Below are 16,119 nucleotides of genomic sequence, written 5' to 3' on the forward strand. Positions count from 1 at the left end.
GCGAGTTCTCGCATGAATAAAAATCTCTCGACAGGCAGAGGCTTGAAGTACCGCAAGAGCATAAATAAGCTACGTTCGTTAGTATTTTGCGCGATTTTTAGGGCTCCATGTCAGGTCTGTCGAATGAAAAACCTTGCAATCATTAAGCTGCAAGGAATTATTTCTAGTGGATAAAGTTCGCATGCGAGCATTCCCTGGAGCGGCGACTGTTTCGCCGAGACGGTTTCCTGCGGGAACATCGAGCGTTGTGCTGTCCAACGGCTTCAATCTCCGTGTCCTCTTCTACGCTTTCTCTGTGAGACCCATCATATTGGAATATGCTAATCAAACCGAGAGTATCCCGGTAGAGCGTTCGCCCAGTGAGTTCGAGTTTTTCTACATTGGCGAACTTCGGCTACTCATATTTTTCCCTAACTATAGATACAAAACACGCCGAGTGCGAACTTTTTCACGAATGTCTTTCGTTCCCTTATTTTTTCCTTGAGAGATGAAGCAACACGGAGTTATCGGAGGAGAAATTGATAAGCGACCACAGTCCCTCGTCTCCTCCCGAGGACCGATTCATGTTCCCAATTCTCGAGATGCATGATGAAGCTTCTCGAGGGTCTTCCATATGCGATTTGGGATACGGCGGCTCAAAGCGCTTGGTACAGCCCAGTGGTAGCGGTCCCAAACAGTAATATAGGATCTGCAGAAAGGAGTGGGTACGTGACAACGGACCCCGCGAACACATGACTGTCAGAGCCTTGCTCAACCGAGCAGGTTCTTCTTGAGCTCTTCCGTCGTTATCCCGGTCGACGATATTCCTCGCCCTCGGAATCAAATTCTCTCATCTGAAGGAAAAAGAAAAGGCCGGAAACTTCGGAGGCTCCTTCCGAGTTGGGGGCCTCAAGTTGGGGTCCACAAATCGCTGAGGAGAGTTTCCATCGGCTGGGTCTTTGGATTCGAGGCTTCGGTGGTTTTCAGGACACAACGGACTCGAATCCATGGTAGCACCTCTCGAAGAATATGCAACATGGGTACAGAGACAAGCGTAGAGGTGATGATTGTCTCTTCATACTCACCAGCGCCATAGAAACGGCGAGAATACAGAACAGAGGACTTCTAGCAACCTTCCTAGACTGCACTCGAGCATATAATTAAGTATGCAGAACAAAGTTCTGGGAAGTCCTGGAGAAACACGGACTGCGTCGGGAGGTCATAGAACTATTGAAGTTACTATACAAAGAGAATATAGTTATTCTAAAAACAGAGAAAGGTGACTCGGACAGAGTCGCCACACCAGTAGGTCAAAGGCAGGGCTGCGCCCTACGGCCGACCCTATTTGTCCTCTACGTATCCGAGCTGGAAGAGCAACTACTCAAGTCCAGAGAAGGCTATGACGTGCGGATCTTAAAAAAACATATTCCAACCAAATAGAATTCAGAACAGGAAAATTCCTGGACTACTATTTGCGGATGATCTAGTGCTAATCGCACATACGTGGTCAGACATGGAGAAACTTCTCCAAATCACGTCTACCTTCGGTGAGGAAAGAGGCCTCATATTCAATCCCGCCAAATCTGCGGTTTTAGAATTCAATCGGGTAGACGACACAACCGATAAGAACTTATTCATTCAGGGTAAGATAATCCCGAAGGAAAGGACTTACAAATACTTGGGCATTCATCTAAGCACAGACGCAAACTATCTCGACGACCAGGAAAAAATCTGGAAGGAGAGAACGCGCAGGGCGCTGTATCAACTACATGCTGAAGTGCTGTGGAAATTCAATCGCTTTGGAACGACGGAAATACAGTGGAGAGCCACATGCGTTCCAGCGCTAACTTACTGTAACACGGTAACCGTCATGTCGAATACTCTACGGAAAAACATAGAATCAGCCCAGAGACAAGCAGCAAGGTGGGCGCTAGGAGAACCAGCGTGCAACTTAGCCAATGAATTCTTGAAAGGAGAGCTAGGCTGGTCAACTTTCGAAGAGAGGGAAGCCAAGAGTGAAATCACATACTTCGAGCGCATACAAGAGATGCCCGACGAAAGATGGGCGAAACGAATGCTAACCATGATGAGCATCAACAATGCCAAAATCAATGCCGTAGAGAGGATGGAAACGCTGTCATTGAAATATGACTGCGATAAGATAGTGGTCAAACGATCGGAAGCAGGCGAAGCCTGCCTGAACACATTCAAAAAGAGTGTGGAAAAAAAGATCCGAGATTCAGTCCATCAAGAATGGAGAGACGGCATGAACAAAAAGTCCAGCCTCGCCAGATATCGAAAACACAAACAACAATGCGGTACCATTGACCACATATACGACAACAGCAGAGGAAGTGTATTGCTCGCACAAGCGAGAGCAGGCTTCCTCAGAACCAGGAAATTCAGGTCAAGATTCGAAGAGATTGACCCGAGTTGCAGGATTTGTGGTCAGGAGGAAACTCTGGAGCACGTCCTGATGGCTGCCAAGAGAGGACATGCGGTGACGATGGGATTCAAAAAAGGCTTGGGTTACATGAGGAGTCTGAAAGGCGAGTCATTAACGATACTAAGCGGATTCTCGAAAGATGGGAGAGAAGGGAGGCGAAGCCACCCACACCCCAGGTGCGAAGCGTCACATAGTCTCCAGCGATCGCGCCTAAATGGGGCATAAATCAATCAATCAATCAATATTCATCCATCCTGGTCACCAGCGGATCATGAGACGGATAGGTGAAGCTCGAAGAGCACCGGCAACTCACGTATCTCCCATCAAAACCGCGCTCCGGCCAAGGCCTCACGGCCCAATTTAGGTTCCATCAACGTTCTCTAGTCACCGATTAGGCCAAGACTCTCGATGCTCGGGTCGGAATCAGCCTAGTTTAGCTCTGATGTTCGCCTCCTCACGACCGGAAGGCATCTCCGTATGTGGTCCCAGAGGTTCCATGTCTAGTGAGTGGTCAGAAACACGTAGGGGGAAGTTCGATCCAATCGACATCGCTTGAGAGGCTTAGTCCTTTACGTCGGCTGTGGGCAACAGAGAAGCGAATCGGAAGTTCGTGAGTTCGGCAGACACCCAGCATGAATTCCACCGATGCAAAAGGACCTCCTGACCAGCGTCGCCGGTGGCTGACCACTCGCTTTGTGCAGTTTGTCGCTGTCCCATTTAATTATTCCACGTTTGTCGTCGCACGTCCGCTTCCGCGAGGTCCATCGGACGGCGAGCCACGTATACGAAACTCGAGTCTTCGCGCCGAGCGGTCAGCGTACAACCTGACAGAAAGCGTCGACTACCGCGTTGCGAAGATCCCGGTTCGCGAGCTTTCGAGCTGGCTTCTTCCACCCTGGATGATATGGATGGGGGACTGTGCGCAGTGACGTAATTCCGTATTCAGCGAGCGATCGCTCGATTTGTCATATTTTTTACACTGCCGCGGCAGAAGGGCCCGCCGGCTCACAAATGGTTTCGCGATCACGTGGTCTCGCTCAGGTCTCCCCCTCCGAAAGGGGTCGCCGTCGATTTTGTCCTCGCTCCTTGCGCTAGTACCCGTGAAAATTAAGAGTTCACAGTGGAAGATTGACTCTCTGCCCCGCTAATCGACCCGTTTGTCCGTTGAAGGGACGGAAGTGTCTGTCCTCGCTTCACGGCCTGTTCAACAATCGGAAGGAGCGCGACACTCATCATCGAGCCAATTGTCTCCTCGTGCCTCATGGGACTGCTTCGGACGCTGACGGCATCACTCGAGCGCGAGGGAAACCGGGGACGGAAGAAGTGCGTGTGCGCTGGTCCGAGTTGCTCGCGGGAAAACTGAGCAAAGACGCAGCCGTCTAAGCTCCGTCTGCCACCTAAGCGAACGACCACAGCATGTCAAGGGAGGGCCGGTCTTCCTCTTGCGAGAGCCTGTGGACTGTTTCCGGATGAAAATCTCCCTCCGTCTGCACTATATAGTGGGGCCTTCATCGATTCCCGTCTTCTTGTACAGACCTAATTCCTCCTTTTTTTGAGTTCTATAACTTGAGCTTCTGGTCGAAATCGGCATCTTCGTGCCTGGCCCCGTACGACAAACCTGCTGGAGGAATATCTCGGGGGGAACGAAGTTAATCCTTCAAACCAATACGGCAGGAATCCAATAAATACACATCTTTGTTCTACCAATGATCGTGTATGAAGATGAAGACACACTTGACGTGCATGGTTATGTACCAATCACTCTTGCATCATCGCATGATCATTAGTGCTATGGGAAGTACACATAATATCTTCATGCTAATAAATAATAATCTTATAGAGACCAGCTATCTCCCTATCAGAACGCTGGATTCCTGATCATTACTATCATCATCATGTACAAGCTATGCTATCGCACATGGAATCATTGGTTTCTCGCGGAGATTGTCCGCCTCAATCGCATCGCGAATCGCGATACTGCCCTGTAAGATTCTCGATTCGGCGAGTCCCTATAAAGGAGACAGAACTAATCAATTTGTGCGAGGAAAGCGACGCGCCGCCGGGCACGGCTCTTCCCATAGGATTGACCTCGTCGAGACGTGCTCTTCATTCGTTTGAATTTTCGTATTTCGCGTGCGACTCTGCCTCGTCGCGCGTAATTCCACGTGCCGTCTACCATATCGTTAGCGAAAACTTCCCCGTCGCTTTTCGCGGGTGTCAAGTCGTGGACTTCTTCTTAGTTAGGGTGCTGCGCCACGACTATGAAAAGAGAGCGGATGAGCCCGGAGAGACTGGACATTATTGTTCGGCTTCACGTTGCGTAAGCTTTTTGACTACAAAGGATTCGCTTGCAGTTCACTCTCGCGCCGCTGGACTTGAATCAGGAGATTTCTCCTTCGCTCGGCTGACCTTTGCGTCAACTAATCCTTTCATCAAGCTCTTCCCTCTGCATTCTGACGACAATGTATCTTCACAGCTTCATTGCCACCGTTCAGAATTGTCCAGGGATCTCCTCGGGTTCTCTCCGGTCTCCTTGCAAAGCTACCCCGTTTTCCGGCGATAAAACTCCCAGAAAAGAGAGGGTAGCTGTATGTCAACAAACTGGAAGATTTTGGAATTAAGGTAATTCTCAAAAATATTGAAGCTTTCTCGTCACCAGTCTAAAGATGGCATCTGAGTAAGAGAGGGGAGAGGTTTCCCGGAGCCTAACCTTGTACATACGATAATCTTCTTCCCTCCTAGGCGATAATACGCCGAGCTGATTAAACTCTCCTTTGTATACGATATGCATTGTTGCATTGTGCATGCAACTATGACCGCGAGAGGGCACTGTTAGCTGGTGAGTCGGCGCAATCCCGGCAAACGAGGCTCGAGAAGAACCTTAGATTCCTGGATTTCCTTGATGAAGGAAGGAATCGCCCTATATTTTTTTTCATATCTGCACAACGACGACATCCATCTCGAGGGCTTCTCACGATGCGGTCACTCTCAGCGTTCGCTGTAATCGTTCCAAGCACAGCGTCATAATCATCATGACCTCTATTATCTTCATCATCATTTCCTCACAAGCAGACCACGCTTCCTCTCATATCAGAGATTTTATCACACCGACAAGTTGAAGCCTGTTCATATGGTTTGTTCTAACCGCTCGCGATCGGTCGTCAGAACGGTGCAGTATATATCAATCGCGCACCTCATGAACAGCCTTATATGGGAATCGACGCTGCCCGGCGAACGTGTACGAGCTACGAGCACACAATATTCTTGGACGGTGGGAAGTTCCACTTCATGATAATATTATTTTTCGTCTCAATGGATCGGACCGGGACGCAAGTGAGTCGAAAGCTCCTACTGTGGAGCGGTTTTCCTTTCGCGTAGCCTTCTGCTGGCCCGCCAACTTGTGCAACGAACGCCGCGGAGATCGATAGCTCTGAAAGCCAGGCTGAAGTCCCTGGGGCTTGCCGTCAGAACTTGGTTTCCGACTCTCAGTCAGATAGCTAAAGCCGTAGAGATAAATCAGACATCTTCATCTCCCGGCGTGGGGCAGACGAAAATATAAACCTGATATTGACGTACGAGCTCTTCGGATCGCTATCTCTATCCACCCAATTTGTTTCGTTGAGGTGTCGACGGCCCGACAATTCGTCACCAAGTTCCTTAGTTTCCTTCCTCCTGCTGTTCGGCCCCCGATGCCCACCGCGGAATCCACTGAAAACGAAGAGATGCTAGTTGCCGAGAGTCAGCATCGACTAGGTACTTGGACCCGCGTGGAAATCGGTCAAACACGTTTGCTTTCGAGCTAGCGGCAGAACTTGGAATTAGGACGACGACGTCTGAGGCTCGCGTTGGTCGGGAGATACCGCCAAATATCGTCCTCAGCCAGCAACGGGTTCTCGATGGAATAAGGTACCTTGTTCTGTTGCTCATCGACGAAACCTCGGAGAGCTCGGATCGGCTCTCCGGAATTCCTCCGGCCAGCCCAGTCGGAATTGAATTATTTCCGGCGGACACGCCAGATTGTTCATCACGGCAAGAAGTCGAGGAGCAAAGGAGCGAATGTTCGATGCACGAAACCCATCAGAGACTCCTCATAGGAAAAGTCAATCAGCGAAACGAATCAGCCGCACACGCTTCGTTCTCCGAACGGAAAGATAACCGTTCTCGGTTCGGCGGTGCGGTGTTGTCAACCGTCGGGACCGTAAAGTCTGTTTGCTCATCCAGATATTAGAACTCTGGTGTTCCTCGCGATCTCGGAGGCTTGCCGACCCTGTCTCGGCTGCGATATCATGACCACTGCGTAATCATGGGACTCCCGGAATAGTCTACTCCTCTGGAAAAATATCGCTCTCCACTACCGACCTCGGCAATATCCGCTTTGGATGGCGAGCAGAGATTCTCAGTCCAGTCCATCTGCCGAGCCGATGACCTCGTATGCAAAGTTTAGCTTTGCAGTCGATGATGACGCGGGAGAATGCCCGACAGTTCCGCCGTATGTTTCCGCCTTCTACTCGCACTTGAGTGATGGCCCTAATTGGGACCTTCACCGTTTCGTTGTTTCTCGATGGGGCATCAGCTGCGGCTCCGATGCTCGGGTCGTTATTGGGAGGGGGCCGTCATTGACATGGTTTACTGGCTGTTCACTGCAACTTTTCCGGGGGAAGTCTGCTCCTACGAGCCCAGGAACTTGAATCCGGGAAGGAACGCCCAGGGCACAGAGGCAAGAATGGGTCAGCCCGGCACCGACGACCACAAGCGCTAACGACGTCAGGACGACGACAACAACAACAACAACAACAACGGTCGACCACGGGCAGCAGGCGCGAGAATCCGAAGCTGCCGGCCTCCCTTGCGTCGAACAAGTGTGTTCGATTGGGAGCTCGCTTACATGTCTCGAAGGGAAAGCTATGCCAACGGGAGAGGAGACCCTAGGTAGCTCCTCAAATGGGGGAATGATGTCTCTCTGTACCGCGAAGTTCTTCTCCGTAGTTGCGAGAAGACTCGATCAGAGTTTCCTCGATTCCACGTGGGAAGGAGTCTGGTGATTCGGAGTGATGATGCTCCTCCTAATGAATTCTCGTCTATCGCATCCGATAGATCGCGAATTCGACCTTCGTCGACTGATCAATCGTACCCAGACTCGTTAGGCACCACACGTGGGACGCGGAATGCGGACCTCGTGCTCGCGCCTGGAGGCGGAGGCAAACGGACTAATTCCTCTCGGACACGGCGGATCTGAATTGAGACAGGCAGGCAAGCAGACAGGAAGTCATCCGTCGAACTGACCTGTGATCCGAACGTGATCTGTTATACGAGTCTCACGGTCGCTATACAAACCCACAGGTACTCGGTCGTTGGCTTGAATATCTTCGCCTCCATCAGCAGCCGAGATGATATCTGAGACGCTGTATGTGGCGTCTCGATTCCATGAGGATTGGTGTACGAGACTTCGTTACGTTTGCCTTGCTCACTATTAGCGTTATGGATGTTCGATGTTCAGACATGAGAGACGCCTACACGGCATGTCCACCGTGTTTACCCGATTGAGCGAGTAGCATACTTTCGTCGTAGCGTTTCGCTTTGCTCCCGAGATGGTGCCAGATGCCGAATCTTCCGAGCCTATATTCCGACGACAGCCGAAAGCTGAATAGTCGGGAACCATCGCGCTTCCGAAGATTCTTTCCCTCGCGGATGAGCGACGATGACTGAGAATTATTTCCATGGCGTCGGGATTTTTGTACCTTCCCTTGCGGGGTAGGGAGATGCATCGGGTCGGAGTCGGAGCCTTCAGCTCCGTCAGGTTTTCTGATGCAACTTCGAGGGAAACCGAGATCCAGGCTCCCTTTCCTGATTGACTGGAACTAAGTTTCCGTTTTTTCCTGGCACCCGAGCTCAGCCAGCAGTGAAACGGGAAGCATTCCGGAGTACGCTGCCTTGACGGTCTCGTCAATCTCGTGCTGGCGCGTTCTCGATCGGAGTCGGGTCGGCTCGCGGATTTCGGCGTTTCGGCGGATTTCCGAGAGCACGCACCTCGCCTCGTCCGGCCATTCGGAAAGCGATCGAGTGGAGAGACAAGTCTCAATCCAGATCGGCTCCCGAGCTATGCATGCGAACCGCTGGATATCGCGCTCTCGATGCTGTGTTTCCCCGAAAAAGGAAATCTTTTGGGGCGGGTGAGACGCATCTCCACAACCGGATGACTGGCCGTCTCACGATCGCATGAATGTCAGCGTTTTCTCTCGGTCACACGGAGAGTATTTTCAGGAGCTCCAGAGAAATACAGATGCCGGATGTTCTGCATTAGTGGGGCAAGCCTGTTAATTTCTCGATTCCCTCGATGAACAGGAGACCTCTCTCCATAGGAACGAGTGATTTCGCCGTATTATTTTCACGCTTCCGATCTATCAAGCTCTGATGTTCCCGTGGAATTCCCGTCCAATGCAGCATTGCATCGCCGTTCCTGAGGGAGTATCCTTCCTATATGGGGGACCCGTCTAATACTTATTCCGCTCTCCTGGTCGTTCCCTTCTATAAGGCATTCAGAGGGTGCCCTCCCAATAGGGGCATAGGGGCGCCCCACCGATACAGAGAATACGCTCCAGGCAGGAGGAAACGATACTCTACTATGAATCGTTCATGTATTTCCCGCCGACAACACTTAATCGCGTTTCCACCTGGAATATGACCCGTCATTCCGGCCAGTCATCTATTGTTTGAATGACTTCGACCTCAGGAATGCTCTCCTCTCCCAGAGCCGAGCGACCTTGACTGTTCCGCAGCTGAAATTCCTCCACTTTAGATAGGTCTCGCCATCCGAGAGTAGAACTCACGTGGATAGAGTGTGCTTGCTCCACTCGTTCCGACGGCGAGGACGAGTGCTCCTTGTTCTGCCCGGGGCAGGATATCGGAATTGTGTGACGACCTTCCTCGTATGGATATCTATCGCCAATAATTGCGCGGGCTATGAGAGGCTAAGCATTTGGACTCACGCCCCGAGGCTGGAGCGGACTGACCCATGGGCGAGTATGGATCGCGGGCCGGGCATGGCCCCAAGAGGATGGCAAATACTGAAGTAAATCTCCGTCGAATCGACCGGTCGGCGAATCCTCATTGCCGAGCGGCCCGGTGTCCTGACCTCCAGCTGGACAGGAGCGAATCTGGTCTCACGCCCCGCCTTGACCGGCTATGTCTCCTGCGGTGTCTCCTGTTCATTTAGGTAAAGATGCGGTTGCGAAATCTCCAAATGCCTGAGGTGCGAAACAATCTCGAACGCCCAGGTGAGAAGATGTGTCGATCTATCGGTACGCTCTGCCTCTCAGGACAGGAAGCGATCATCTGCTCGATACCGGTTGGGAATCCCGCGGATTTTGCCTTTGACAGGCAGTTCCCGGGAGCTGACAAAGAACAGTCTTGAGAAAGAAAAGAATAGACCGCAGCGAACCCGAGTGTCGAATACAATGACAACAGCTACGAGCAGGACGAGAAAGACGGTGGACGAAGGGAGGAGAACAATACTCGAAGTTGCGGAGCCTCGAAGCCCGCTCTTTCCCCAGCCACCGCCAAAACGTTTTCCTCATTCTCGTATTTTCTTTATTACGCAATTCTCGAACTGCGGAAAAACCGCTCCGAATTCCACGCGGTCTACATCGGAATGGGTCGCTCGACTTGCTCCTCTCGCCTGTCCCATCTAAGTCAGCCTCTTCCCCGTCTTACAAGCTCTGGAGCGTCTGAGCAAATAGCGCGGTTGAGTGAACCGAACTTTTTCCCACCGGAGTCGAGTTCCGATGTGCGCGCGCCCCGAATCCGATCGAGAATCCACGTGTCATCATATATCATTTCCTATACGATGATGAAAATCATATTTTTCACGGTGAATACTAACTAGAGGACTCAAGCTCCTTGACGCACAGCGCAGTCGAATGACGAAATCGGACTGAGGCGGAATAACGTGCGCAGAAAATCGCGGAGTCGCGAGCCGTCAAGATTTGTTGTGGCTTCCAGCCAAATTGAGTCGGACTGCCTCGCTCAGGAATGCGGGAAGGTCACACGGACGACAAATTGTCGCTGAGCATTCCTAATATGAGTATGGAGCGTCGGCGTCCGTCGCTCGGTCGGAAAGTTCTCTCATATGGAAAACATACAGCAAGAATATATTCGCTCCGACTAGGCGAAGTAAACTTCGTACCGGGCAGAAGAGAATGTTGAACGTCCCACGCCGCGGTTGACGCGTCAATGACTGAGATCAGTTAGACGATGGATCGGAGAGTGTGAAGTCTGTGACTTTGAACAGACTTCGCCGGCCGGAGCGGCTGACTGAGGTGCTGGCTTCGCATATTCATGAGGTTCCGTCCTCCTCCGCTTCCTCCGCTGTCTCAGTCAGTCAAGGAGTTCGTACAAAGATGAGGAGGACGCCCTCCTTTCCGCGCCTATTTTCAGTCGGACGATCCCCCGCACCGAGCTTCTCATCCGCTGTGTCTGTCCGTTAGCTTCTGTAGAATACGGCGCCGACTTCGAATGCGTGCAGCCGAAGTATTTGAAGTGAATTCGGAAACACTCTCGGAGAGCGAGAGAAACTACTTCAAACAATTCGCTTCAGAAGAAACTGATTCGTTCGGAGTTACTCACCGTTGATTGCTTTCAACGACTCTCTCAACATGCAAATTGTTTCTATTCCTTGGGAAAAACACCAAACTCAAAACTGAGGGAACCGGATCTCGACAACGTCTGAAATCCCGGGGCGCCTCGGTCCATGTATTTCAGGAGGGCAGCGAAACTTTCAGAATGAGAAAAGCGCAGCGAAGGTTGTCCTCACACGGACTTGACATCTCGTGCCGCGTAGAGGCGTCGGTCGACGGGTATGCCTCCACTGTGACAGGTTTGAAAAAGTTAATTCAATGCAAATATTGCGGCCCCCAAACTTCGGAATCAGGGACTTTCCTACTCCTGATGTCAGGTCGACAACGCTCTCTCAGAGGCGTATCAGACCCTCACGTACACCAAGCACGTGGTTATTCCGAGAACCATGAGTTCCATGACACACCAACGGAGTTATTTTCTACGGGAGAACATTCGAACCCAGCCATCATCGTGATTCACACGGAAAAGCTCCGTAGCCATGCCGATGGAAAACGCCGGCGTCGGCAAGCTCATGCGCTTGCTTTTCTTGCCAACGTCATCTAGAGACGTCGTTGCTCCCCGCTGATTGATTCATCACTTTCTGATATTCTCTTAAGGCTCTCTCTTGATGAATCATGCTCAATTGACCGTATCGCGAGCGAGGGCACCTCAGCGGGAGCGGTGTCTCGACTCCGGCACGTGATACAGCCGAGATATTGAGAGCGATACAGATGAGAACGTTCGGCCTGGGTATGATACACGGCTTTTCTGCAGCATTTAGAAAGGAGAGGAACTGACTGCATCGATCTCGATGACCTTCCTAGCTGTCGATACGAATCTCTGTCCACCCGGATGCTGATTGCCTTTCGGATACCGGACGAGCCGATCTGCCGGAGTTCCAAGAGTCGACCCCCTGGTATTATAGATGACGAACGCCGGTGCACAGCATAGCTCTAACGGCATCCAGGCAGACGAGGGGAGGCCGCGGCTGTCGTTCAGCGCCAGCTGGGGAAGTACGGGCTGCCGACTGATTCCTACTCAGATCATGTTGACCGACATTATCAAGTCGAAACGAGTGAGCTCTACGCCTCGCCTTCGTTAGCAGGCAGGAGAACGAACCCACATGATTCCCGGGCTGTTTCGGGACTGATTCCCGCACAACAAGTTCGGAGCGTTGTGAACTTGTTTAGGAATGGCTAACTCGGGTCGCCGCTCTGGTCCGGAGAAGGCTTGGAAATCCAGACCCTGAGGCTCCCAAGACGTGCCCTGCTTCATGCGAGATGCTCCGATCTGAAGGGAGTTCCGAGGGGGATTTCGTCGTCTCGGAACGGAATAAGATGAATAATGGGTTCGCTGGGACGTTCACTGGTTCATCCTCAGAAAGAGCCCGAGACTCATTCGTTCACCCCATCTTGTGATTAATACGCGCGATAGATATGCTGGCGTCGGGAGGGCGTCGCTGCGAACGGTCAGCTATTCGACCTCAATTAGGGTCGGGTAATTAAGGTTCCTCACCCGGAGAAACACGGGGATGTCTCCCAAGACCAGAGGAGTTGTTCGCGGTATTCCACGTATAAGATATTTCCCCGCTCATCCGTCCTCCTGAGAGTGAGGTTGGCAACATATTCATGTTCCTCCTTGATCGCCGCGCGCCCGAGACGGGTCGAATGTTCCCCTCAAGGGAGAACATGAGCCGCCAGGGACGGCTTCGACTTGAAAATGTTTCAGACTGACGCAATCAATGTCTTCCGTGATTTGCGCCGAGCGAGGAGAAAGGGAAGGATGGACCTGGGGACCCTCTTCCCAGAGCTCCCCATTGGAACGTCGCGTCGAGTGGACGCTGTGTGGTGGGGGTGCTCTTCCCGATCCTTTGCAGAGATCCTTTGCGACAAGAATCAGATAGAACCGAAGGGAATCTACAACGTCGACGGAGATCTTCAGCGAAACGGAATTCTTGACGATTCTTCCGGCTCACAAATTCGCGAGTCGTCATCATATCCACTCGCGAGCCTCAGGATCAGAAGGAGGCTCTATTATTTTGAGCGCGAGATGCACATACACGCATTATATAGAGACTTTAAAATGAAGCATGGGGTTCATGACGCACATTTCTGCTTCAGGTGAACTGGCTCAATTGGCTGTGGAGGTGGGACCACATGAAGGCTGAACGCACGAGGTGAGCTACCCGAATCCAAGAGACGGCTGCATATATCTGCACTGACTCGGAAGAAAACATCGCTCAGCCGAATCCCAAAGCCTCGTTCCGGAGTCGTTCACCTCCCCTGTATCTTTAGCCCTGAACCCGATCCGATTAGTGATATTATCTCCTTCTATTCAGGGACACATCGATTCGGTCGGAACGCGCATTACCTCCACGTATCCAATCATCAACAGGCTTTTCCTGTTGTTCTGGTGGTCTGATCTCCCTCTCCTGGATCTCTGGTCGCCGAAAAGCAATTTGCTTGCTTTCCTACCCTCGGTGTGACGCTCGGTGCTTCCAAGTCCCGGTGTTTGCGCTCACTACACTCTCGACATCCGAGCCAGGTTTGTTCGCGAGTCCCTGAGGAAACGTTGCGGATCGGCCGATTGTTCTCCAGAGGGCTGGTTTCCCGCAAGCTGTGACCAAAGTTAACTCGTGTTTCCTCGCTCGTCTCTTTACTACCTACGTATGTGCTCCCATCTCCAGGTTTCCCCTGCGATCTTCTACGAGTCTCTCTCCGTCCGTGGCGATTTCCTCTTTCGTACCGTGACCTCGAGGCACAGGTGTCTGTCAAGGCATTCGTTTATATTTCGGCCATGGATGCTCGGATCCTTCGTTGTGACGGAAGGCTCGACGACGAAACACGTGTCAAGCGACAACCCGAGTCTCTTTGTCGCTGATTACTGCCCGGGCGCTCGGGCGGACAAGAATTCCTTCTCCCTGTCGGAAATATCTCGGAGTCTCTTGCCGGAATAGCTTGCGCCGTTCCTCCTTCGCTCCGATGGCTCCAGCGAGCTAGCCGGGGAGAAAAGCGTTAACGTAACTAGATTCTCTACGTCACCGGCTCGCTATCGGCAGCAACATCACTATCTTTCGTCCGCCCGTTTTTCTCTCTCTTTATCTTCCGTTCCTGCTGCGATTCGCGATTATCGCAGTAATTAAAGCGAGACTGGAAGAACCAAGTCAACGACCGACCGAACAACCCACCCACTCGCGGTCCCACCGAGGCGAGGATCAGCCGGCGTCCCCTCTCGTTTACTAAATTTCCCCTCGAGCTTGATTTTCTTCTCGCGACGACTAGCTAGATTCTATCGGTGACGTTCTGTCCGCGGTAGGATCCCTCGCTAGGTCTGACCTCGTCGTACCGGACGAAGGTCATGCGATTAGAGGCGGCGACCAAGAAGAGATATTGGTTACGTCTGAGTGCTCATTTTCTCTCGCTCTCCTCTCGCTCTATCCCCACTCAGGGCTGTAGCAAATGACGACGCCCGCCGGCAGCGGTCGTCGTTCTGATACTGACTGGAACTATGATAAGTGTTCAGCGGAGTAAGCAGCCACAGCCTACACTCTCGACCTCATTTTCGCCGACTCGCGATATTTCCAGTTCTTTCTTGTTTCTTATTCCCTCGTGTCGTCGGGATCTCTTGGGGCGCTCATTTTTTCCTCGATCTCGGTCCCGCCCCTTCGTCCTCCCTCCCCTCCGGAGGGAGCCGTAGCTCGTCTCTGTTGCGTCGGTTGTCTCGCGCGTCCCGGAAGCGTCCCCGACCGACGCCTCGACGAAGAAACAGTGTCCTAATTCCCCTCTGGATCAGGAATGCCGGCTTTCGTCAGACTCGCCAGTCTTTCGTCTGATTTCCGTTCCTCGCTTTCCCGTCGTTCCACTTCGATCTGTTCTCTGCGTCGTCCCGCCTATCGGGAAGTAAGCAGACACCGAGCATCATCTAAACTTTCAGAAGTCGATATAGAATAGAAATACGATGCCCTGCTGCAACTGCGCTGTCAATGAGAAAATCGTTGAAGGATAGGGATGACGAATGGTTTTCTGTCAGACGAGATAGATTCCACTCCGCTGCTGGAGAGACCCTTCACTCACTCAGACTTCCCGGCCGCTCGTTTTCTCCTAGAGCGGCTTTTGCGACCGATCGTCCGTATCGAACCTTCAATAATAATTGCTCGTCCGTCTGATTGGTGAGTGTGACAGTATGTATGTACACCGGTTCGGTCTGCTTGCTGCGAACGAAACTCCGGGCTTGATTAATGCTTTGATCGAGTGAACTCGACGTGATTTATGGACGACTCGATTCTAATCTTCTATCCAGGTTATTTGAAATCGCCCGTCTTTATCTAAAGGAGTTTCTCTAAAGGAGTTTATTATTATTACTATTTCGAACGAGCGGGACATGTTGTCAGCACTGAGCTCCGTCGGATTCGGGATTATCGATTTCTTGGATTGTTGTTCTTCATCACGGATTCTGCTCATCAGCGTCGTGAGAATGCATATATTATACATGAGTTTTCGATTGGATCGGCTCTTCGATTGGAACGCTCTCGAATAAATTCGAGAACAACTTCGTTCCGCTGGAAGGGAGGCGCGCTTAGATACAGTGTCGAGGTCTGTTCCCTGCTCCTCCAACTTTGTTGGACGCAAGAGGAATTTTTATGTGCCCGGAGACTGGCTATTTCCAGACAACTTCGGAAACAATGACGGCTCCGGGGAGGCACGGAACGGAAACGAATAGCACGAGAGCGAGGAAACGAGGAGCGGTTACGAAAGACCAAATTATACGTTTCCTCAAGTGTTCCTCCTCCCCGTATGTTTGTGCTTCTATTTAGAACAAATATACAAACGAAGCGGGCAGGAAGCGAAGTTCGAACTCTTCCTACGCAGAGGGAGCTATAGAGAGAAAGTTCGATCGCCTCGTGGGTCCGGAGCAGGTCTGCCGGGCGACATTCCGTCGACACATTGGATTCCACTAGAGGTTGCCTTCTGGGGGGAGGGGAACCTTGCCCGCTCGACTTCGACGCTCGTCCAGACATTCCCTTCGTCTGACATTATCGCTACTCCGAGGTTTCCTCTACCGATGACTTTTGCGAGAGAATA

General features: G+C 51.7%; 1 pseudogene; it reads left to right on the forward strand.

The window, feature by feature from the left end:
- The first annotated feature begins 1,008 nt into the window (after positions 1–1,008).
- LOC100905486 (uncharacterized) overlaps positions 1,009–16,119 on the forward strand; it is a 225,782-nt pseudogene continuing 210,671 nt past the window's right edge.

Source organism: Galendromus occidentalis, unplaced genomic scaffold (assembly GCF_000255335.2).
Source record: "Galendromus occidentalis unplaced genomic scaffold, Mocc_1.1 scf7180000077464, whole genome shotgun sequence".
NCBI lineage: Eukaryota > Metazoa > Arthropoda > Arachnida > Mesostigmata > Phytoseiidae > Galendromus > Galendromus occidentalis.